Genomic DNA, 20,310 nt, shown 5'->3' with positions numbered 1-20,310 from the left:
TTGCATGCTTTTGGGTCCTAGACTACCCGGACTTACACATAATAGTAGGTACACATGGACTCTTGTCACCTCGTGCGTACATAGCCCCCACAAATAGGAGCACATACCTAATTATATCACTTATGGGGACAATTCCCTCTTACAAGGTTAGAAAGGAGACTCACCTCGCTCCGAACATTCATAACCGGCATTCCACGCTCTTCCAAAGACTCGATTCGATGCTAAATTCTCTAAAACTAGCCAATAATTATGCAAATTCATTAATATATGTTCAATTACTCATTACAATCTAATTTATAACAATTCCTAACCCCGATCAAAAAGTTGACAAAATTGCCCTCATGCCCACATGCCCGGATTCCAAAATTTCTCGAAGGTAAAGTTTACCCATGAACTCAAAAACTCAAATATATGATTTTCTCCTAATTTCATACCCAAAAAATCGTGGTCAAAATCCAAGAATATCAATTTTCTAGGTTTTGTCTCAACCCCAAATTTTTACCAATTTTCATGCTCAAATCACTAACTAAACCATGTATTTAACTCACAAGGGGTGAAATTAACTTACCTCATGTTTGATGATGAAATCCCTCTATTGAAGCTCTCCAAAAATCACCCAAACAAGAGTGAAATGGAGGAAATGGCCCAGACCCCCGATTTTTAAAGAACCTCACTGCTTCCAGCAATTCCACACATGCGGTCACACGACCACTTCTGCAGTTCCGCAGGTGTGGCCCCTCTACCGCTCCGCGATTTCTCTCCGGGCTCCCCTTTCCGCCTATGCGCCTCGAGTCCTACAGGTGTGGTCCCGCTTCTGCGGTGAGATGACCGCATTTGCGGTCCTTACACTTCCAACCCAAAATCACATTTGTGGCTCTCCTGGCCGCTTCTGTGGCTCTCCTAGCCACTTCTACATCTCCGCACCTGCAGCCCAAGCCTCGCAGGTGTAGTTACACCAGAAGACAGTTGTTGCACTTCCTTTTCCAATTTTTAAAATTGATCTGTTACCCATCCGGAATTCACCCGAGGCCACCGAAACCCTAACCAATCATACCAACCAATCCCAAAACACATTACGGACTTGCTCAAGGACTCAAATCATATCAAACAACGGTAAAATCATGAATCGACCCCCAATACAAGATTAAGGAACTTTAGAATTTTAAACTTCTACATTCGATGACGAAACCTTTCAAATCACGTCAGATTGACCTCAAATTTTGCACACAAGTCATATTTGACATTACGGACCTACTTCAACTTTCGGAATTGGATTCCGACCCCGATATCGAAAAGTCCACTTCCGGTCAAACTTCTCAAAACCTTCAAATTTCTATCTTTAGCCAAATGGCTCCAAAATGACCAACAGACCTCCGAATTCACTTCTGATCGCGCTCCCAATACCAGAATCACCATATGGAGCTATTCCCAGACTCGAAATCTCAAACGGACATTAATAACCTTGAAATGCACTTCAATTCAAACTTATGAGATTCTTCCAAAAATGCTAACTTCCACAATAGGCGTCGAAACATTCCCGAGTCTTCCTAAACCCAGTCCGGACATACGCCCAAGTCCAAAATCATCATACGAACCTACTGGAACCTTCGAATCCCGATTATGAGGTCGTTTACTCAAATATCCAACCTTAGTCAATTCTTTCAACTTAAAGCTTCCGAAATGAGAATTCTCTTTCCAAATCAACTCTGAACGTCCCGGAATTCAATTTCGACCGTGCGCACAAGTCATAATACCTGAAGTGAAGCTGCTCATAGCCTCAAATTACTGAACGACACATTAGAGCTCAAAATGATCGGTCGGGTCGTTACACCAATAGTGCAAAGGATTGTGAAAGCGCCCGGATCTTCCAATTTAGGAGCCATTGAGTACACAATAGCACTCACTTGATGTGTCATCTTGATAGTTTCACAATTCATCGATCTCTTCTTGGTGACCAACTCCTTCATGAACTTTGCATAACCCGACATTTGCTCTTAGCCTCAACCAATGGTACATTGATAGACAAACTCTTCATCATGTCAATAAACTTTTTGAATTGGTTCTCACTATTTTGCTTTGCAAGCCTTTTAGGGTATGGAGGAGGAGGCCTTGGCATTGGTGCCTTAGCCTTTGGCACTACTGGTTTCAGCATGTCAATCACGTGTTCCCTAGATGGGTTCACTTCTTCTTGCGTCTCCTCCAGATTTTTATCAATATCAATTCTCACTTTTTCATTAACTCGAACCATATTTCTTGGAATTTCATCTTCTTAAACCACAACATCATCATGCACAATTCTTCTTTGATTTGAGGTGGTTGTATCTCCATATTTTCCACTTCTCGTAGTCACGGCCATAACATGTCTCATATTATTCCCACCCTTTGGGTTCACTATCGTATCACTTGGTAGTGACCCCTTAGGACGAGTGTCCAAAGCTTGCGAGATTTGGCCCAATTGAACTTCCAAATTGCGAATAGAAGTGTTGTAAGAGGCTAGCTGAGCATCAGAGTTGGCTTTCTTCTCCATCATCTGTTTAAACATATTCTCTATTTGTCCCATCTCATTATTAGAAGAGCTCGATCTTTGAGAAGGATAAGGAGGCGGATTGCTCGGTTGTTGGAACATCGGGGGCCTTTGAAAACCCGACCCCCGGTTGTTGTTGTTGTTGTTATTCTACCCTTCTTGGTTGTTGACTCCCTAATTTCTTTGATTGTTTCCACCCCAATTGCCTTGATTATTGCCTCCCCAATTGTCTTGGTTACCTTGATTATTCCATTTGTCTTGATTAGGATTGCCACCACTCCAATTGCTTTGGTGGTTTTGGTTGTTCCAATTTCCTTGGTTTCCTTGTGACCTCCATTGTTGTTGATTTTATCCTTGAGCATTGTTTCTTTGACCTTGATAATTGTTGACATATTGCACTTCTTCTTATTTCTAATTGAACGAATCACCTTGGTCATACTCACTATCATTTTGAAAGAATTGTTGCGGACGGCTTTGCATTTGTTGACCTTTTTGCCATCTCTTGTTCATCATCATATCTACATCTTCCATCACATTCACTTGTTTTGGCCCTTGAACTTGTTGAAGTTGATCTTTGGCCAATTGGTTCATTGTAGTTGTCACCTCGACTATAGCTTGCCCATGACCATAAAGTTCCTTGTGTAGGTGAATGATATTTGGGTCACCTTGAGGAACATTGGCTCGACTTTGCCATGCCGATGAGGTATCTGCCATCTCATAAAAAATTTCACAAGTTTTGACGTAAGGCGTGCTCATGAAGTTCCCACTGGCGAGTTGATTTACCACAAATTGATTTGTTGTGTTAATCCCCCTGTAGAAGGTTTGTTGGATCATGGCCTTGGTCATATTATTATTCGGGCACTCTTTAACCATGGTACGGTATCTTTCCCAAATCTCATGTAATGGCTCAGTTGGCACTTGCTTGAATGCAAGAATCTCATCTTATATTGTCGCCATATGCCCCGGAGAGAATAATTTGGCAATGAATTTTTTCACCAACTCATCCCATGTATGAATGGAATGATTGGACAGTCTCTCTAACCAGTCCAATGCCATTCCCCGTAGAGAAAAGGGAAATAGCCTCAACCTTAGCGCGTCCTCAGAGACATTGGTTAGCTTGCTCCCCCAACAAGTATCGACGAACCCTTTGAGATACTTGTAAGCATTTTGACTCGGAGCCTTGGTGAAGAATCCCCGTTGCTCAAGTAATGTAAGCATCACATTGGTGATTTGGAAGTTGCCCGCCCTAATGTGGTACGGGACTATAGCACTTGCATAACCCTCGTTCGGTAACACCTGGTGCACTACTGCCCTTGGTGGAGGTGGGGGAGGGACGTGAACATTATCATGAGGCGGTCGGCCTCGCTTATTTGATTGAGGTTCAAGAGGAACCTCATTAACTTGGTCGTCATCCATGTCCTCCCATATTGGCAAATTCCCAATGGGCTCGTTGTTGAGAGTCATTCTCGTATCTAAAATCAATTCAAAAACAAAGTTAGTGACTCGAAAGGAAAAGAAGACAAAGCACACAAAAACCTATATATATATATATATAGCTAAATCCGTTAAACTCCCCCGCAACAGTGCCAAAAATTGATATCGCCCAAACTCACACCACAAATATAGGTAGTGAGGCGGTCGTAGCAATAATAAAAACCTAATGCAACTCGGTGTCGCATCTACAGGGAGTTAAAATTGGGATTAGATGTATATTTAGTGTAATTGTATAATGTGCCTCAAATTACACTTCCACATTCTTGTTTGTTGTTTATACTTCTACTTTAAGCTATTGATTGCAATTATAAAACTAGAAAACAATATTTTTTGTTTTGGTTGTTTTTCAAATGATAAAAGATCTAGAGTCGTGACTTCCACCTAGGTGGTTACCTAATGCGTTGTAAACTCTAGGACAAGTTTGATTGGTCGGCATTGTAATATAGCTATCACACGCAATTACCCACTTTATACCTCTTGGTAGTTTGAGTGATTTTACCGTAATTTGGCTTTCTCAAGTCCAAGTGGATATTGTACAAAAAAAGTGATATATGCTCAAGCCAGGTCTTACTATCTCTAGATTTGACCCTTTAATTGGGGCTATCAATTTCTTGAGTTCACCCCAATTTCTTGTTAGATAAGCTTTCCTAGACTTAGTCTCTCTTTTTCAAGTAGAGACTAAGTCAATTAGGCGTGAATCAATGTTTGCAATCATTAATTCTTGAATTCAAGCAAGAACTAGGCTAAATATCACTAACCCAATCACAAACAAGCTCTAAATCAAACACCCATTAAGTACCTACACTAGGGTTGGGCCACAACACTAGCTAGAAATTTAGCTACTCATGAAAAATGAAGAAACTAAAGAAGAAATTAAGATAGAATGCATAATAATTGATTAGGGAAAAAAATCTAATGTTTAGAAGCTAATATAGTACAATATTACTCAAAACAATAAAGAAAAATGGCTCAGGTGCTCTACACTGATACCCTTTTACCTAAAAATAACAAAAGTTCTATTTATACTAAGCTGAAAATATCTGACAAAATTACTCCTGCGGAGGTTGTGCAGCCCCACAATTATGTGTGCGGTCCACACTTTGAGCTTGACTGGTCAACTGGGCCTCCTACGGTTGCATAAAAGTGGTATGCAACCGCACTTCATTTAATTGTGCAGACCGCACAATTCTTAGTGTGGCCGCACACTTGAACTTGGACTGGAACATGGCTCTCTAATTCTCTCTTCTGCAGGCCGCATAATTGCGAGTGCGACCGCACAATTATGGTGCGGTCCGCATATCTTCAGCCTACCCAAAAACCAACTCTCTGAATCTCCTCTTCTGCGGCTGCATAATAATTGTGCGGTCCACATACTTTAAAGGAAATCTAACAGTGCTTTTTCATTGTTTGCAGCCACACACAGTATTGTGCGATCCGCACTGTAGGCCTTTTTGCCTTGTTTTGGTCCTTTTCCTATTTCGACTCTTTTATGAGTTTATTTTAACTTCTTTGGCTCGTTTCCTAATATTCTTGCACGAAAGCACATTTCATTAGTTCTCGGGAATACCTTTATGCATTTTTGAGCTAAAACGCAAGTAAAAGAGAGCAAATAAGCGGTTAAAATCCCTACTTATCACCTGGGCTTCCACCCACTTAGAAAAATAGTTAGTCATAAAAAATAAAAATTGAGCCTTACCAGGTGCCCTTGGAAGGGGGCAAACAATGTCCATTCCCCACTTCATGAACGGTCATGCTGACAAAACCGAATGTAGCATCTCCCTAAGTTGATGAATCGTCGGAGCATGTCTTTAACATTCATCACATTTTTGTACGAACTCCTTCGCGTTTTTTTCCATATCGATCCAGTAGTAGCCGGCTCTGATTATTTTTCGAACCAATGATTCGGCAATTGAATGATTTCCACAGTTGCCTTCGTGGATTTCCCTCAGAATGTACTCGGTATCTCCTGGTCCTAGACATATCACGAGCAGGCCATCTAATATTCTCATTAACAGGGTTCCGTCTTCGGACAGACTAAATTGGGCTTCCTTCATACGTAGGGCCCTCGATTCTTTTGGATCCGAGGGTACCTTTTTGGTCTTTAGATATTCTATATATTTGTTTCTCCAGTCACAAGTTAGGCTCATTGAGTTTAGCTCGGCATGGCCTTCTTCCACTACCGATCTCATGAGTTGTACAACTGCCCCTGAGTTGAACTCGTCGACCTCAACAAATGAACCTAAGTTAGCAAGGGCATCAACCTCACTGTTTTAATCCCGAGGTACGTGTTGCAAAGTTCACTGCTTGATCCGATGTAATATTACATGCAACTTGTCAAAGTATCTTTGCATTCGTTCTTCTCTGACCTCGAATGTCCTATTTACTTGGTTCACCACGAGGAGGGAGTCGCACTTAGCTTCGATCACCTCCGCCCCCAAGCTTTTGGCTAGGGTTTAGGGCCCTGCAATCATGGCCTCATATTCGGCCTCTTTGCTAGTTAATTTCACAGTCCTAATAGATTATCTAACTACATTGCTTATTGAAGGCTTCAATACGATGCCAAGTCTGGGCCCTTTTGCGTTCGAGGCATCGTTCGTAAAGAGGGTCCAGATCCCCGAAGATGTTCTCGAATTCACCAAAACTCTCTTTAGATCTCGGTTATTAGGGTCTGCATAAAGTCGGCCATGAAGTTTTCCAGAATTTGAGATCTAATGGCAGTCTGGGGTCGATATTCAATAGCGTACTCGCTGATTTCCACTGCCCATTTGGACAATCATCCCGAGAGCTCGAGTTTGTGCATTATATTTTGCAATGCGTAAGTAGTCACAACACATATAGGATGACATTAAAAATATGGTTCCAGCTTCCTAGAGGCACTTAGCAAAGCGAGCACCAATATTTCTAGGTGAAGATACCTAGTTTCAACCTCACCTAGAGTCCTGCTAACATAGTAAATTGGAAATTGCATACCTTGATCCTCCCGGACCAGGACTCCACTTACTGTTATCTCTGACACTACCAAGTACAGATATAGTTGTTCGTCCGTTTTCAGCGTGTGAAGCAGCGGTGGGCTCAATAGATACCGCTTGAGTTCCTCCAAGGCCCGTAGGCATTTCGGGGTCCATGAAAAGTTATTCTTCTTCTTCAATAGTAAAAAGAATTTGTGGCTCTTATCGGAGGACCTCGAGATGAATCGCCCCACGGTGGCTATGCATCCGCTTAATCTTTTCACGGCCTTCACATTGTCCACAATTGTGGTATCTTTGATGGTTTTGATCTTGTCGGGCTTGATCTCGTTTCCACGGTTGGATACTATGAATTCGAGGAATTTACCTAATTCGACTCCAAATGCACACTTCTCCGGGTTCAGCTTCATATTGTACTTCTTTAATATTCTTAAAGTTTTCTACAAATGTTTAAAATGGTCTTCTGCTTATAGGGACTTAACCAACATATCGTCAATGTAAACCTCTATTGGTTTTCCTATTTGTTCCTCGAACATCCGTTTTACTAGGCGTTGATAAGTGGCACCGATATTTTTTAATCCGAATGGAATCATGATATAACAGTATGTGTTGTACTTTGTGATGAAGAAGGTTTTTTCCTGATCATCCGAGTTCATCCGTATTTGGTTATACCAGGAGTAGGCCTCGAGAAAATTGAGGATCTCGTGGCTGGCAATGACATTGATTATGCGATCGATGTTGGGCAAAAGGAAAGAGTTCTTGGGACATGCCTTATTCAAATCCTTATAGTCTACACACATTCTTAATTTATTCTTTTTTAGGGACTACCACTACGTTTGCTAACCAATCCGGCTATTTAACCTCCCGAATGGATCCTATTTTGAGGAGTTTAGATACCTCGTCCTTAATGAAAGCATGTTTGACCTCAGACTGGGGTCTTCTCTTCTTCTTGATCGGGTGGAACTTCAGGTCCAGGCTTAGCTTGTGAGTGGTTATCTCCGGTGGGATCCCTGCCATATCAAGGTGGGACCAAGCGAAACGATCAATGTTAGCCATAAAAAATTGAATGAGTTTTTTTCATGAGCTCGGGACTTAACCCCGTGCCTAGGTATACCTTTTGATCGGGTAGACGCTCGATCAATATGACCCGTTCCAACTCCTTGACCATTGATTTAGTGGCATCGGAATCATCGGGGGCTATAAAAGACCTGGGAACCTCGTAATCATCGTCTTTATTAGTCTCTTGCTTCTCTAGTTGGGTCAGGGTTGGTGTCGGTAATTGTTATTTACCTTCTTGTTTTGTGACCGAACTTGGTCCCTCTGTCGTTTCAAGTGTTGATATCGGAATTTCCTCTTTGACCGCAAATATTTCCTTTGCGGCTGGCTGTTCTCTGTAGATTATTTTAATCCTTCCTGGTGTTGGGAACTTTAATACTTGGTGCAGAGTCGAGAGCACTGTCCTCATATTGTGGATCCATGGCCTCCCGAACAGAGCGTTGTACCTCATGTCTCCTTCGATCACATAATACTTGGTTTCCTGGATAGTTCTGGAGACATTCACTGGTAATGTTATCTTTCCCTTAGTGGTTTTACATGCCATGTTGAATCCGTTTAGAACTTGAACTACAAGCACGATTTGATCTCGTAGACCGAGCTTCTCTACGACCCTCGATCGGATGATGTTGGCCGAGCTACCTGGATCAATTAACACATGCTTAACTCGAGATTTATTTATGAGTACAGATATTACCAGTGCATCGTTGTGGGGATGCACGATCCCTTCTGTGTCCTCGTCGTTGAAAGACAAGGTTCCTTCTAGTATGTAATCTCAAGTCTGCTTTCTCTTGTGATAGATACTTTTGTGTGCTTCAACATCGGCCCTTGAGGGACATCGACCCCACCGATGATCATGTTAATGATGTGTTGAGGTTCTTCTTGTTCAGTATAATTATTAGAATCCCTATTCCTGAAATTATTCTTGGCTCGGTAGCTCAGGAATTCTCGAAGGTGCTCGTTGTTGAATAACTGGGCTACTTCCTCTCTCAACTGTCGGCAATCCTATGTTCTATGGCCATGAGTGCCATGATATTTTCACATCTGATTAGGATCCCTTTGGGCTGGATCAGATTGTAGAGTTTGAGGCTATTTGGTGTCCTTGATGCGTCCGATAGTTGATACAATGGCGGCATCATCAACGTTAAAGTTGTATTCCGATAACCTCGATGCTTCCTTAGTCCTGATGGGTCTATCGAAACCGTTCTTGCTCATGATTCCCCGGCTACTTTGACCTCAATCACTTCTCCTTTCACTTCTTATGGGGTTTATCCCAGATCTGTTACCTCTTCAATACCTATTATATGGTTGATAACGATCCCTACTTGATCTCGGTTCACGATCAATGTCTCTCTTGGCTCTATCGACGGATCTGATGGGATAAACAGACCCCGAAAGGGCCCCAAGTTGATTATCTTCAACTTTGTTTTTTGATTGATACCGGTTATGCACGTCAGCCCAAGTAATAGCCGGATATTATATTAGATTTTGTTTCAACTGTTGGGAAGCCACTAAGCTTCGAACATTGAGTCCCTAGGTGAAAACTTGAACGACCCAATCATTAGCGACCTATGGCAGATCCATCCATTCCATTAGAAACCGGGACACGAACTCTCTGAGCATCTCATTATCCTTCTATTTTACTTTGAAAAGGTCCGACTTCCTGGTCTCGACCTCTATAGCCCCGACATGTGTTTTCATGAAAGAATCTGCAAGCATAGCAAACGAGTTAATAGAATTAGGAGGTAAGTTGTGATACCATATCATAGCTCCTTTTGACTGGGTCTCTCTGAACTTCTTCAATACGACAGACTCGATCTCCTCGTCCTCCAAGTCATTCTCTTTGATGGCACATGTGTAGGAGGTGACATGCTTATTTGAGTCGATTGTTTTGATGTACTTAGGATTCTCAGGTTTGCGGAACTTCTTCGGGATCGGCTTTGGAGCTGTGCTCGGAGGAAAAGGTTTTTGCAAAATCTTCTTGGAATCCAGGCCTTTTAGTATTGGCGGTGCTCCCAAGATTTGGTCGACCCTGGAATTGTAGGTTTCCACCTTCTTGTCATTTGCTTCGATTTTCTTCTCCCCCGATTCTATCCGTTTCGTTAGTTCTTCGAGCATCTTTATAATCTCGAGGTTGGTCCCCGACTCCTTTTCATTCGGCTTCTCTGGGGTCGGTTCATCTCTGTGGGCAACTTCTCGGGATGGTTTGGGTTCAATATTGCTCGGCACACAGCTCTGGTTCTAGAGTTGGGCTATCGGTGCCTGTTGAGCCTGTAATATTTCGAAGTTTACTTGCAAGTTGATTCCATCATCTTCGTCGTTGTACGTTCTTTGTGTTACCGATCGGACATCTCACCAAACATTGTTCTTAGGATCGGTGGGCAAATTTGTGTTGATGGCCACATGCGAGCTAACGTCGATCGGGTCTGCGGTCGGGACTCCGCCGAGGTCGGCTTGGGGCACCTCGTGTGTCAGGTGCTACTAGGTCATTTTCGCCATGGTGGCCGAATTCAGCATCTACGTTTAGAGGGGCCGACAGGGAGTTTGACATTTTAGATGTTGGCCTGAAATCAAAGACACTTCAAAGAACAAGTGTAAAAAAGGTGTGTTATAGAAGTTTGTATCAAACAGCCACTATTATCCTTAGCCCCATGGTGGGTGCCAAATTGTTTACCCTCAAAATCGGATAACAATTGAATTTGTAAGTGGTTTTAAGGATATGCAGATTAATTTGACACAAAGCGATAAATTAAGTTGCAATTGAAATAAATAATGATAAAGTAAATTCAAACCACACGAAATGAAAAATTATAGTCTTGGGAGATTAGTCACACTCGAACTGAATGCACTTCGATCGGTATCAAAACACAGAAGAATAATAGCTTTAAAGAGAGAAATAATAATGTATTTCTTTGGAATGCGTGTTACCCTCTCCTAAATAAATTATTAGACCCCCTTTATATAATAGAGGAGACCTACTTTAGGTATAATTCTATATAAGGTAAAAAATCTTTTGATTTGCTGATTACTGGTTCCTTATTGATAAGTGCCGACATTCACGTCGTAATATCCGACCAGTCACGGATATTTCACTCTTCTGTTGGCTATGCTAATAATATTTCTTTGAGCTCGTTAGGGACTAGGATCGATCCCGGGATCACGCCTCGATATTCTCAAAGGCAAGCATTTGGACCCCGGGTTCTAGCCCGGTGGGACTCGGGGTCGATCTTCAGTACTTTATTGCCATATTACGAGCCTGACCTACCATACCATAGGCGAACTCGATTTCGACCGTATACAATATTTTCTGGTGTTTGGTTAGAGAGTAGAAAATAATTTTTAGGAAAATAATTTTTTATGCTACTCTCCTCACCCCCTTCTCCAAGTCCCCATGTTTCATGTGCTCCCCCCTCCCCCTGCCCAAATACCCAATATTTTCAGGACTCTATTTACGCAAAAATAACGTTTAAAGTTATGCTCCATAACTAAAAAGAAAATATTCTTTTTTGGTTGAAAAAGAAAGTACTCTTTTTACTACATGAAAATAAAGTACTCATTGAAAGAAAAAAAATATACTTCTTCTATATCATGCAAAACAAAAAATACTCATTTTGTTGAAATGAAAGAAAATACTTTTTTTACATCGTGAAAAGAAAATACCTTATGTGTTGAAATGAAAGAAAATACTTTTTTATATAATAAAAAAATAATCATTTGTTGAAATGAAAAAAAAGTATTCTATCCATAGCATGAAAAGAAAGTACTATTAATAATATTTCTATTTAGGGTGAGAGGTGGGTGGTGGGGCGAGGGTGGGGGTGGGGTGAGGGTGGGTGGAAGGGGTTTTGGAAAATATTTTTCCGTGTTTTGATAAGGAAAATATTTTCCTCCAACTAAAGGAAAATGAGTTAATGAGAAAAATATTTTTCAAAATATTTAAGCCAACCAAACATAGAAAAATTGGAAAATATTTTTCAAAAAATATTTTCCTTCGTACTAAAAATATCCAAAATGAAGAATAGGAGAAGGGGCATTGGAGAGTAAATAAAGGACATAGTTGCTGAGAAGGAGGGATCCACAAACAAACTTGTCAAAAGTAAAGGTTGTCCTCATATAACTATTGTTTGTTGTGGCTCATGCAAAATAAATTTTTTCGATCAGCATGTCGTCTTATTAGTTTCCATGTTGGAATTTAATTCTTAAACATATGCCTAAGGTTATTTGACTTGATATAATTAAATGTGTTCGAACAAATAAAAAATATTTGTTATGATTAATATCTTAATTGAGTGCGGGTGTTTAAGTTTGAAAGCACAAGATAATTTTTTAAAAATGCAAACCAATTTAAAAAATAGAAGTATAAGACTTATTTGAATTTAAGATGAGATTTTTCTTTCTAAAATATGATAAGAAAAATTATAATTTTGAAATATGAGCATTATGAAGAGCGCAAAACACAACACAAAATTGATGTTCGCTAGCCAAAGATAGTATACTTAAATTATTGTCTCCAAAGGGATTGAATTTAAACAGTGTTCGAATAATCTTTAGTTAATTACTATCCAGAAAAATTAACACTTGATTGAATGATTATCAACTACGATTAACTACTAAAAATTAAGCAATTATTAATTAATCACACAAGACAATAGTTAAGCAACAAAGAGATATCAGTGAGAGAAAAATAAAGTTAATTGACTAGACAGGTGCAAGATAATTGACTCGGGATCCAATTCTTGAATTAGTTAACTCTATAATACTGTTGATTCTCCAGATTCACCGGATAATTAGATTACACTTGATGTCTATTTTTTCACTCTACAGGAACTTTGCACTAGCACCCTGCGCCCCGCGGCGCGGTAGTTTATTTTTTCTCGGAGCAATTGTTTTCTCACTTTTTTACATCCGGACTTGGTCCTCGACCCCTGAACGTGATCCCGACTTAATTTCTTGGGCTTCTACTCAGATTTCAAAACTTTAAGTCATTCATTTTAGCTCCCAACTTGCTTCTCACATTGAAATCACATCATACACTACATAACACACGTAATAAGTATAAAGTACTAATAATTAGGCTCAAATACAATCAATATTGTAACGACCCAGCCAGCCATTTTAAGTGTATTAGCCCCGATCCCTTATTTACTGCTTTCCCCTATATCTTTTTCTGCTTATGTGACTTGCCGGGAGGTGGTTGTTGTGGTTTAATGAGTGATTTGTGACACTTAGTCCCTAAAACGGAAGCTTACGTCTTAGGATTTTGACTGTAGTTGGAACTGGGTGAAGATGACTCCGGAATGGAGTTTTGATGGTTATGTTAGCTCCATTGGGTAATTTTGGACTTAGGAGCATATTCAGATTGTGAATTGGAGGTCTGTAGCTGATTTAGGCTTTAAATGGCGAAAGTCGAATTTTTGGGAAGTTTGATCGGAAGTGGACTTTTGGATATCGGGGTCAGATTCCGATTCTGAAAGTTGGAGTAGGTCCGTAATGTTGAATACAACTTGTGTGCAAATAGGTGAATCGGACGTGGTTTGATAGGTTTCGACATCGGTTGTAGAAATTTGAAGTTTCAAGTTCATTAAGTTTAGATTGGAGTGTGATTCGTATTTTTGTTGTCGTTTGATGTGTTTTGAGGGCTCGACTAAGTTCGTATGGTGTTTTAGGGCAGGTAGGTATGTTTGATTGAGGTCTTGGGGGCCTCGGGTTGATTTCGGGTGGTTAATGGATCATTTTGGACTTATGAAAGATTGCAGATTTTCTGAAGTCTCCAGTTCTGGTTTCCTTCTTCACATTCGTGAACAGGAGCGGGAGGCAAGAGGAAATTGTTCTTCACGTTTGTGAAATGAGGGCCACATTCACGAAGGTTGTTTCAAGCAGTGCATCGTGAATGCGTGAAGGGCATCGCGTTCGCATAGAGTAAGTAGAGCAGCTGGGACCCCAAGGCTTTGTTCTACGCATTCCCATAGTGGAGTCACGTTCGCAAACCAGCAGGAAGTGGAAGGTACGCGTTCGCGAAAGAGGGATTTTTGGTCAGTGTTTAATTGTTCTACGCGAACGCGAGGGTGTGACCGCGTTCGTGAAGAAGGAAATAACTGGGCAGTCTATAACATTTCAAAATCGAGGGTTTGGCCATTTTTATCAAAACTTGAGATAGAGAGCTCGGATTTGGACAAGATTTTTAGGGATTTTCAAAGACATCGATCGGGTTTGGTCCATTCGAAGTTGGATACTCTTGGAAAAGGAATTGTTACTGATTGATTGAGCTTGGTTCGAGGTAAGTGGCTTGCCTAACCTTGTGTGGGGGAACTTGATAACTACGAATTCTAGCCTATCTTATTCTCTCTTTTGCTTAGGTTTTGGATTAAAAATGTGTAAAAGTATTCCCAAAAACTAACCTATTGTGCTTATTTGTAGTGTTTGGTCAAAATGAAGCAAGAAAGTCATAACCAGCTCATAAAGGAGTTAAACCTGTACAAGTTCAAAGCTGAGCTTAAAGCGCTAACAGCGATGAAATATTGTGGCTGCGGAAGGTCCACCGCTGAGGCAACCATAATTACGCTCTTAGCGGAAGCTAGATTTAGAGAATGTACTTTTGGGTACAAGAGACACCGCTGACCGTGGTGAAATAGATAGGCAGCAAAATTCTTGACGCGGTCGCGGTTTAAATTCCACTGAGGGCGAAATTGAGAATCAGAGGAATGGAAATTTGAGCTCAAATGAAGAGCGCGGTCCGCAAACATATTACGCAGCCGCAATTGAAGAAAACACTGAGGCGGTTGCTTTTACGCTCCCAGCGGAATCAAGTCCAAACCAAGCTCAGAAGAGAAGAAACGCGGTCCGCGATTGCTTTTGCACAGTCGCGGAAAGTCCAAGTGCTGAGGCACTCAGTATTGCGCTGACAGCGGAACCTCCGTAGGGGTATTTTTGTCCAGTAATTTTAGATGTGTATAAATAGATCTTTTTCAGATTTTTAGCTCATCTTTTGTACTGAGGAGCTCGTGAACAGACGTATTTTACTACTTTGAGTAATTTTAGAGTAGCTTTAGCTTATTTTCTTAGATTTTAATCTTGTAATCAACTTTTATGGCTTATATTTCATCTTCATCTTTGATTTCTACCTTTATTATGAGTAGCTAAATTCATTAGCTTGGGTTATGACCCAACCCTAGTGTGGGTATTTAATGGATCTTCAATTTTAGGGCTTATTTGTTTATAGGTTAGTGATATTTAGCTTGATTCATGCTTTAATTGTAGAATTGGTAGTTGCAAACTCTAATTCATGCCTTTATGACTTAGACTCTTCTTGAGAAAGAGAGACTAAGTCTAGTAAAATTAGGCTGACAAGGAATTGGAGTGCATTCAAGAGATTTGATAGCCCCAATTAAAGGATTAAACCTATAGATAGTAATATCTGACTTGAGCCAATTTTACTTGTGTTGTTTGAACACCCAATTGGGCTTGAGAAAGCCAATTAGGGCAAAGTCACTCAAACTACCGAGAGGTATAGAGTGGGTAACTATGTGTAGAGGTTATATCACGACCCCAAATATAACAAGCTTGTCCTAAATCTTAGATCTCATTAGATACTTTTCTAGGTGTAAGTCACTTCCCTAGTTTTTTTTATCACTTGAGAAAACCCTTACAAACATATTGTACTTAGCTTATTTTCAGCAATTCTTAGAATTAAAATTAGAATAGAATGAAATCCAAACATGTTTAGAAGTGCAATTAAAAGCAACATATGTAGTTAGATTAGATAGAAACCCAACTCCAAACCAATATTAATTCTCTGTGGAAATTGATCCCGACCCTTCGGGTAAAAGCTGCATCGACCACTCCTCGTCATTCTATAGTGGTGTAAGGTTGGAGCTGATCAATTTTTGGCGCCGTTTCCGGGGAGTTAAACAGTTGGCTATCTATCTAACTAGTAGTGTGTCTTGCTTTTCTTTCCTTCTGTTTTACTAACTTGTGTGAGTTAATCGATTCAGGTTCAAAATGGAAAATAATGATCCTATCGGGAATGTTCTCCCGGGGGAGGAGGTAGATGATAATGTTGAAGCTGAGGTGCCTCTAGTACCTCAAGCTCAAAGAAGAGGCCGTTAGACTAACAAAAATATTCCAAACCCTCCCCCAACTCCTCCATGAGTGGCTCCTCAAGTGCTTCCAAATGAAGGTATGCAAGTGCAATTGTTCTACCTAGGATCCGGGCGGGCAATTTCCAAATTACAAATGTCATGCTGACCTTATTGGAGAAAAGAGGGTACTTCACAGGCGCTCCCCATCAGAATGCATATAAACATCTAAAGGGCTTTATGGATACCTGTTGGGGTAGCAAACAGACAAATGTGTCGGAGGATGCATTGAGACTGAGATTGTTCCCTTTTTCACTTAGAGGGAAAACTTTGGACTGGTTCGAAAGACTCCCCAACCATTTCATCACTACATGGGATGAGTTGGACGATAAGTTTATAGCCAAATTTTTCTCATCGAGACATATGGTTGTATTGAGGGATGAAATCTTAGCATTTAAACAGGAACCAAATGAGCCCCTTCATGAAATATGGGATAGATATAGAATTATGGTCAAGGAATGCTCCGACAATGATATGGCTGAAGCAATGATCCAACAAATATTTTATCGGGGTATAAACACGACCAATCAATGTGTGGTAAATCAACTAGCTGGGGTTAATTTAATGAAGCTACCTTATGTCGAGGCCTGTGACATTCTTGATGAGATGGCTGACACTTCATCAGCCTGGAAAAGTCAGGAAAATGTTCCTCAGCGGGACCCTCATGTTATAAATCTTCACAAAGAACTTTAAGACCACAGACAAGTCATAGTTGAGTTGACAACAACCATGAACCAGTTAGCCAAACCGCAACTTCAGTGTATTCAGAAACCAAAGCAAGCAAATGAAATGGAAAGCGTTAATCTATTGGTAAACAAGAGGAGACAGCAGGGGCAAAAAATGCAAGGCAACCAAGATCAATATGAGCAACGTAGTAGTGGCTACAACTAAGATGATAGTTATGGTGAGCAAAGTGAAGAGGTTTTGTATGCCAACAACTATCAAGGACAACGAGGTAATGCTCCAAATCAACAATGGAGATCGCAAGGGAATAATCAGAATTGGGGTAACAATAGCAATTGGGGTGGCAATAGCAACCAAGGAGGTTGGAATAATGGTAATCAAGGGCCGAGTTTTTCAAAGGCCTCCAATGTTTCAACAACCAAACAATCTGCCTCCATTTTCGTCTCAAGGTGCTAGCTTGACAAACAATGAGATGACAAGGATTGAGTCAATGTTTGAGCAAATGATGAAAAAGAACGCCGACTCTGATGTCCAATTGGCGCCCCATATTACTTCTATCCGCAACCTGGATGTCCAACTTGGACAGATTTTGCAAACTTTGAGAACGCGTCCTAAGGGTGCACTACCTAGTGATATAGTAGTGAATCCGAAGGGTGGGAACAATACCGGCCATACAATGGCAGTGACCACAAGGAGCGGTAGAGGTGGTGAAGCAAGTACCTCCGAGCAAAATGAAGTTGTGAGTGATGATGTTGAAGTGCAAAATGACGATGATCCTATAGTTGTTGAGCAAGTGAGTAAGGATAATTTTAATGGTGAAGTGCGAATTGATATTCATGACAATGAGGTGGAGACGCAAAATGACGTGAACCCGTCTAGGGAACACGTGATAGACATGCCAAAAATGGTAATGCCTAAAGCCAAGGCTCCTTTGCCAAAGCCTCCCCCACCTTATCCTCAAAGACTTGCAAAGCAGAAGAATGAAAACCAGTTCAAGAAGTTTATTGAGATGATGAAAAGTTTGTCGATTAATATGCCCTTGGTGGAAGCTCTTAAGCAAATGCCGGGATATGCCAAATTTATTAAAGACTTGGTGACTAAGAAGAGATTTGTAGATTGTGAGACCATCAAAATGACTCATCAAGTGAGTGCTATTGTGCACTCGATGTCTCCAAAGCTTGAGGATCTCGGTGTATTTACCATTCCATGTACCATTGAGAGTACAGATTTTGCAAAGGCCTTGTGTGATTTGGGAGCAAGTATAAATCTTGTGCCTTACTCTATCTTCAAAACTTTGGGTATTAGTCAACCGAGACCTACTTCAATGAGATTGCAAATGGCGGATAGAACAATGAAGAGGCTGCTTGGTATTATTGATGATGTTCTTGTCCGGGTTGACAAGCTTATTTTGCATGTTGATTTTGTGATTCTCGACTGCGAAGTCGACTATGAGGTACCGATAATATTGGGAAGGCCTTTCCTAGCAATAGGGCAGGAATTGGTTGATGTGGAAGCATGGACCTCACCTTCTGGGTGGGTGACGAAAAGGTTGTCTTCCATGCGTGCAAATCAATGAGGCGGGCGAATAGTACTGAAGTTTGTTCTTTTGTGGATCTGGTGACCGAGGTGATAGTTGATGACACGAGTGTCATGATCAATGTAGAGGATCCTTTGGAAGTTGTATTGTTGTACCATGATATGACCAAAGATGAAGGCTTGGTAGAGTATGTCAATGCCTTGCAAGGAATGGGTTCTTACTCCTATGAGCCCCGTAAACTTTCCTTGGATCTTGAGAATAGAAAGACTCCACCAACAAATCCCTCAATCAAGGAACCTCCCATATTGGAGTTGAAGCCTTTGCCTCCACACCTCAAGTATGAATTCCTGGGCCCTTGTTCAACTTTACCTGTTATTCTTTCTTCTTGATTAACTAACATGCAGGTAGATGCCACCCTTGAGGTTCTTCAAAGAAGGAAGAGGGCAATTGGATGGACTCTAGCTGATATTCGGGGGATAAGCCCCGCCTTTTGCATGCACAAGAATATACTTGAGGATGATGCCAAACCCTCCGTGGAACTTCAAAGGAGGTTGAACGAGGCTATGCAAAAGGTTGTCAAGAAGGAAGTTATCAAATGGATAGATGCAAAGGTTGTGTATCCCATCTCGGATAGTTCATGGACTTCACCAATACAATATGTACTGAAAAATGGGGTATGAATGTGGTCACAAATGAGAAAAATGAGTTGATCCCCACTAGGACTGTCACCGAATGGAGGGTATGCATGGACTACCGGAAGCTGAACAAAGTGACCCACAAAGATCATTTTCCATTGCCCTTTTTTGACCAGATGCTGGATAGACTTGCTGGGCGTTCCTACTATTGCTTTTTTGGATGGGTACTCAGGCTACAATCAGATTATGATTGCACCAGAGGACCAGGAGAAAATCACCTTCACATGTCTGTATGGCACCTTTGCATTTTCACGGATGCCATTTGGTTTGTGTAATGCACCGGCTACCTTTCAGCGGTGTATGATGGCTATCTTTACTGACATGGTGGAAGACTTCTTAGAAGTGTTCATGGATGATTTTAGTGTTGTGGGTGACTGTTTTAAAGAATGTTTGGGTAATTTTGACAAAGTGTTGGCCTGCTGTGAAGAGACTAATCTAGTGCTTAATTGGGAAAAGTGCCACTTCATGGTTGAGAAAGGCATTATCCTCGGCCATAAGATCTCAAAGAACGGTACCGAAGTGGAAAAAGTGAAGATTGAAGTGATTTCAAAGCTCCCTCCTCCTATGAATGATGCCCAGGTCAATTATACGGTGATGGAGAAAGAGTTGCTAGCAATTGTGTTTGCAATGGAGAAGTTAGGCCTAATCTCGTGGGTGCCAATGTGATTGTTCATACTGATCATGCGACACTCCGCTATTTGATGACAAAGAAAGACTCTAAGGCTAGGTTGATGAGATGGGTTCTTTTGCTTCAAGAGTTTGACCTAGAGATTGTTGATTGGAAAGGAAATGAAAATCAAGTGGCAGACCACTTATCCCGCTTGGAAGAGGAGGGGAGACCCAAAAATGGTCTCGAGATTAATGATGCATTTTCGGATGAACAACTCCTCGCAGTGTCTTTGAATAGTATGCCTTGGTTCTCCGATGTAGCCAATTTTTTTATGACAGGCATTATCCCGAGTGAGCTCTCTTCTAACCAAAAGAAGAAGCTTATACAACTTGGATTATTACTGGGATGAGCCCTATCTTTTCAAGATTTGTACTGATGGCGTGATCTAGAGATGTATTCCAGAAGAGGAGCAAATGAGTATTCTTGATGCTTGCCATTCCTTTCCCTACGATGGTCATCATGATGGGGCAAGAACTGTTTCAAAGGTTCTTAGCTGTGGTTTTTATTGGCCTACTCTATATAAAGATGCTGGTGAGCTTGTTAAGATATGTG

The sequence above is a fragment of the Nicotiana sylvestris genome, chromosome 10 (genome assembly GCF_000393655.2).
Source record: "Nicotiana sylvestris chromosome 10, ASM39365v2, whole genome shotgun sequence".
NCBI classification, from domain to species: domain Eukaryota; kingdom Viridiplantae; phylum Streptophyta; class Magnoliopsida; order Solanales; family Solanaceae; genus Nicotiana; species Nicotiana sylvestris.
The sequence above is the reverse complement of the archived record's forward strand: the minus strand, read 5'-3'. Positions refer to the sequence as shown.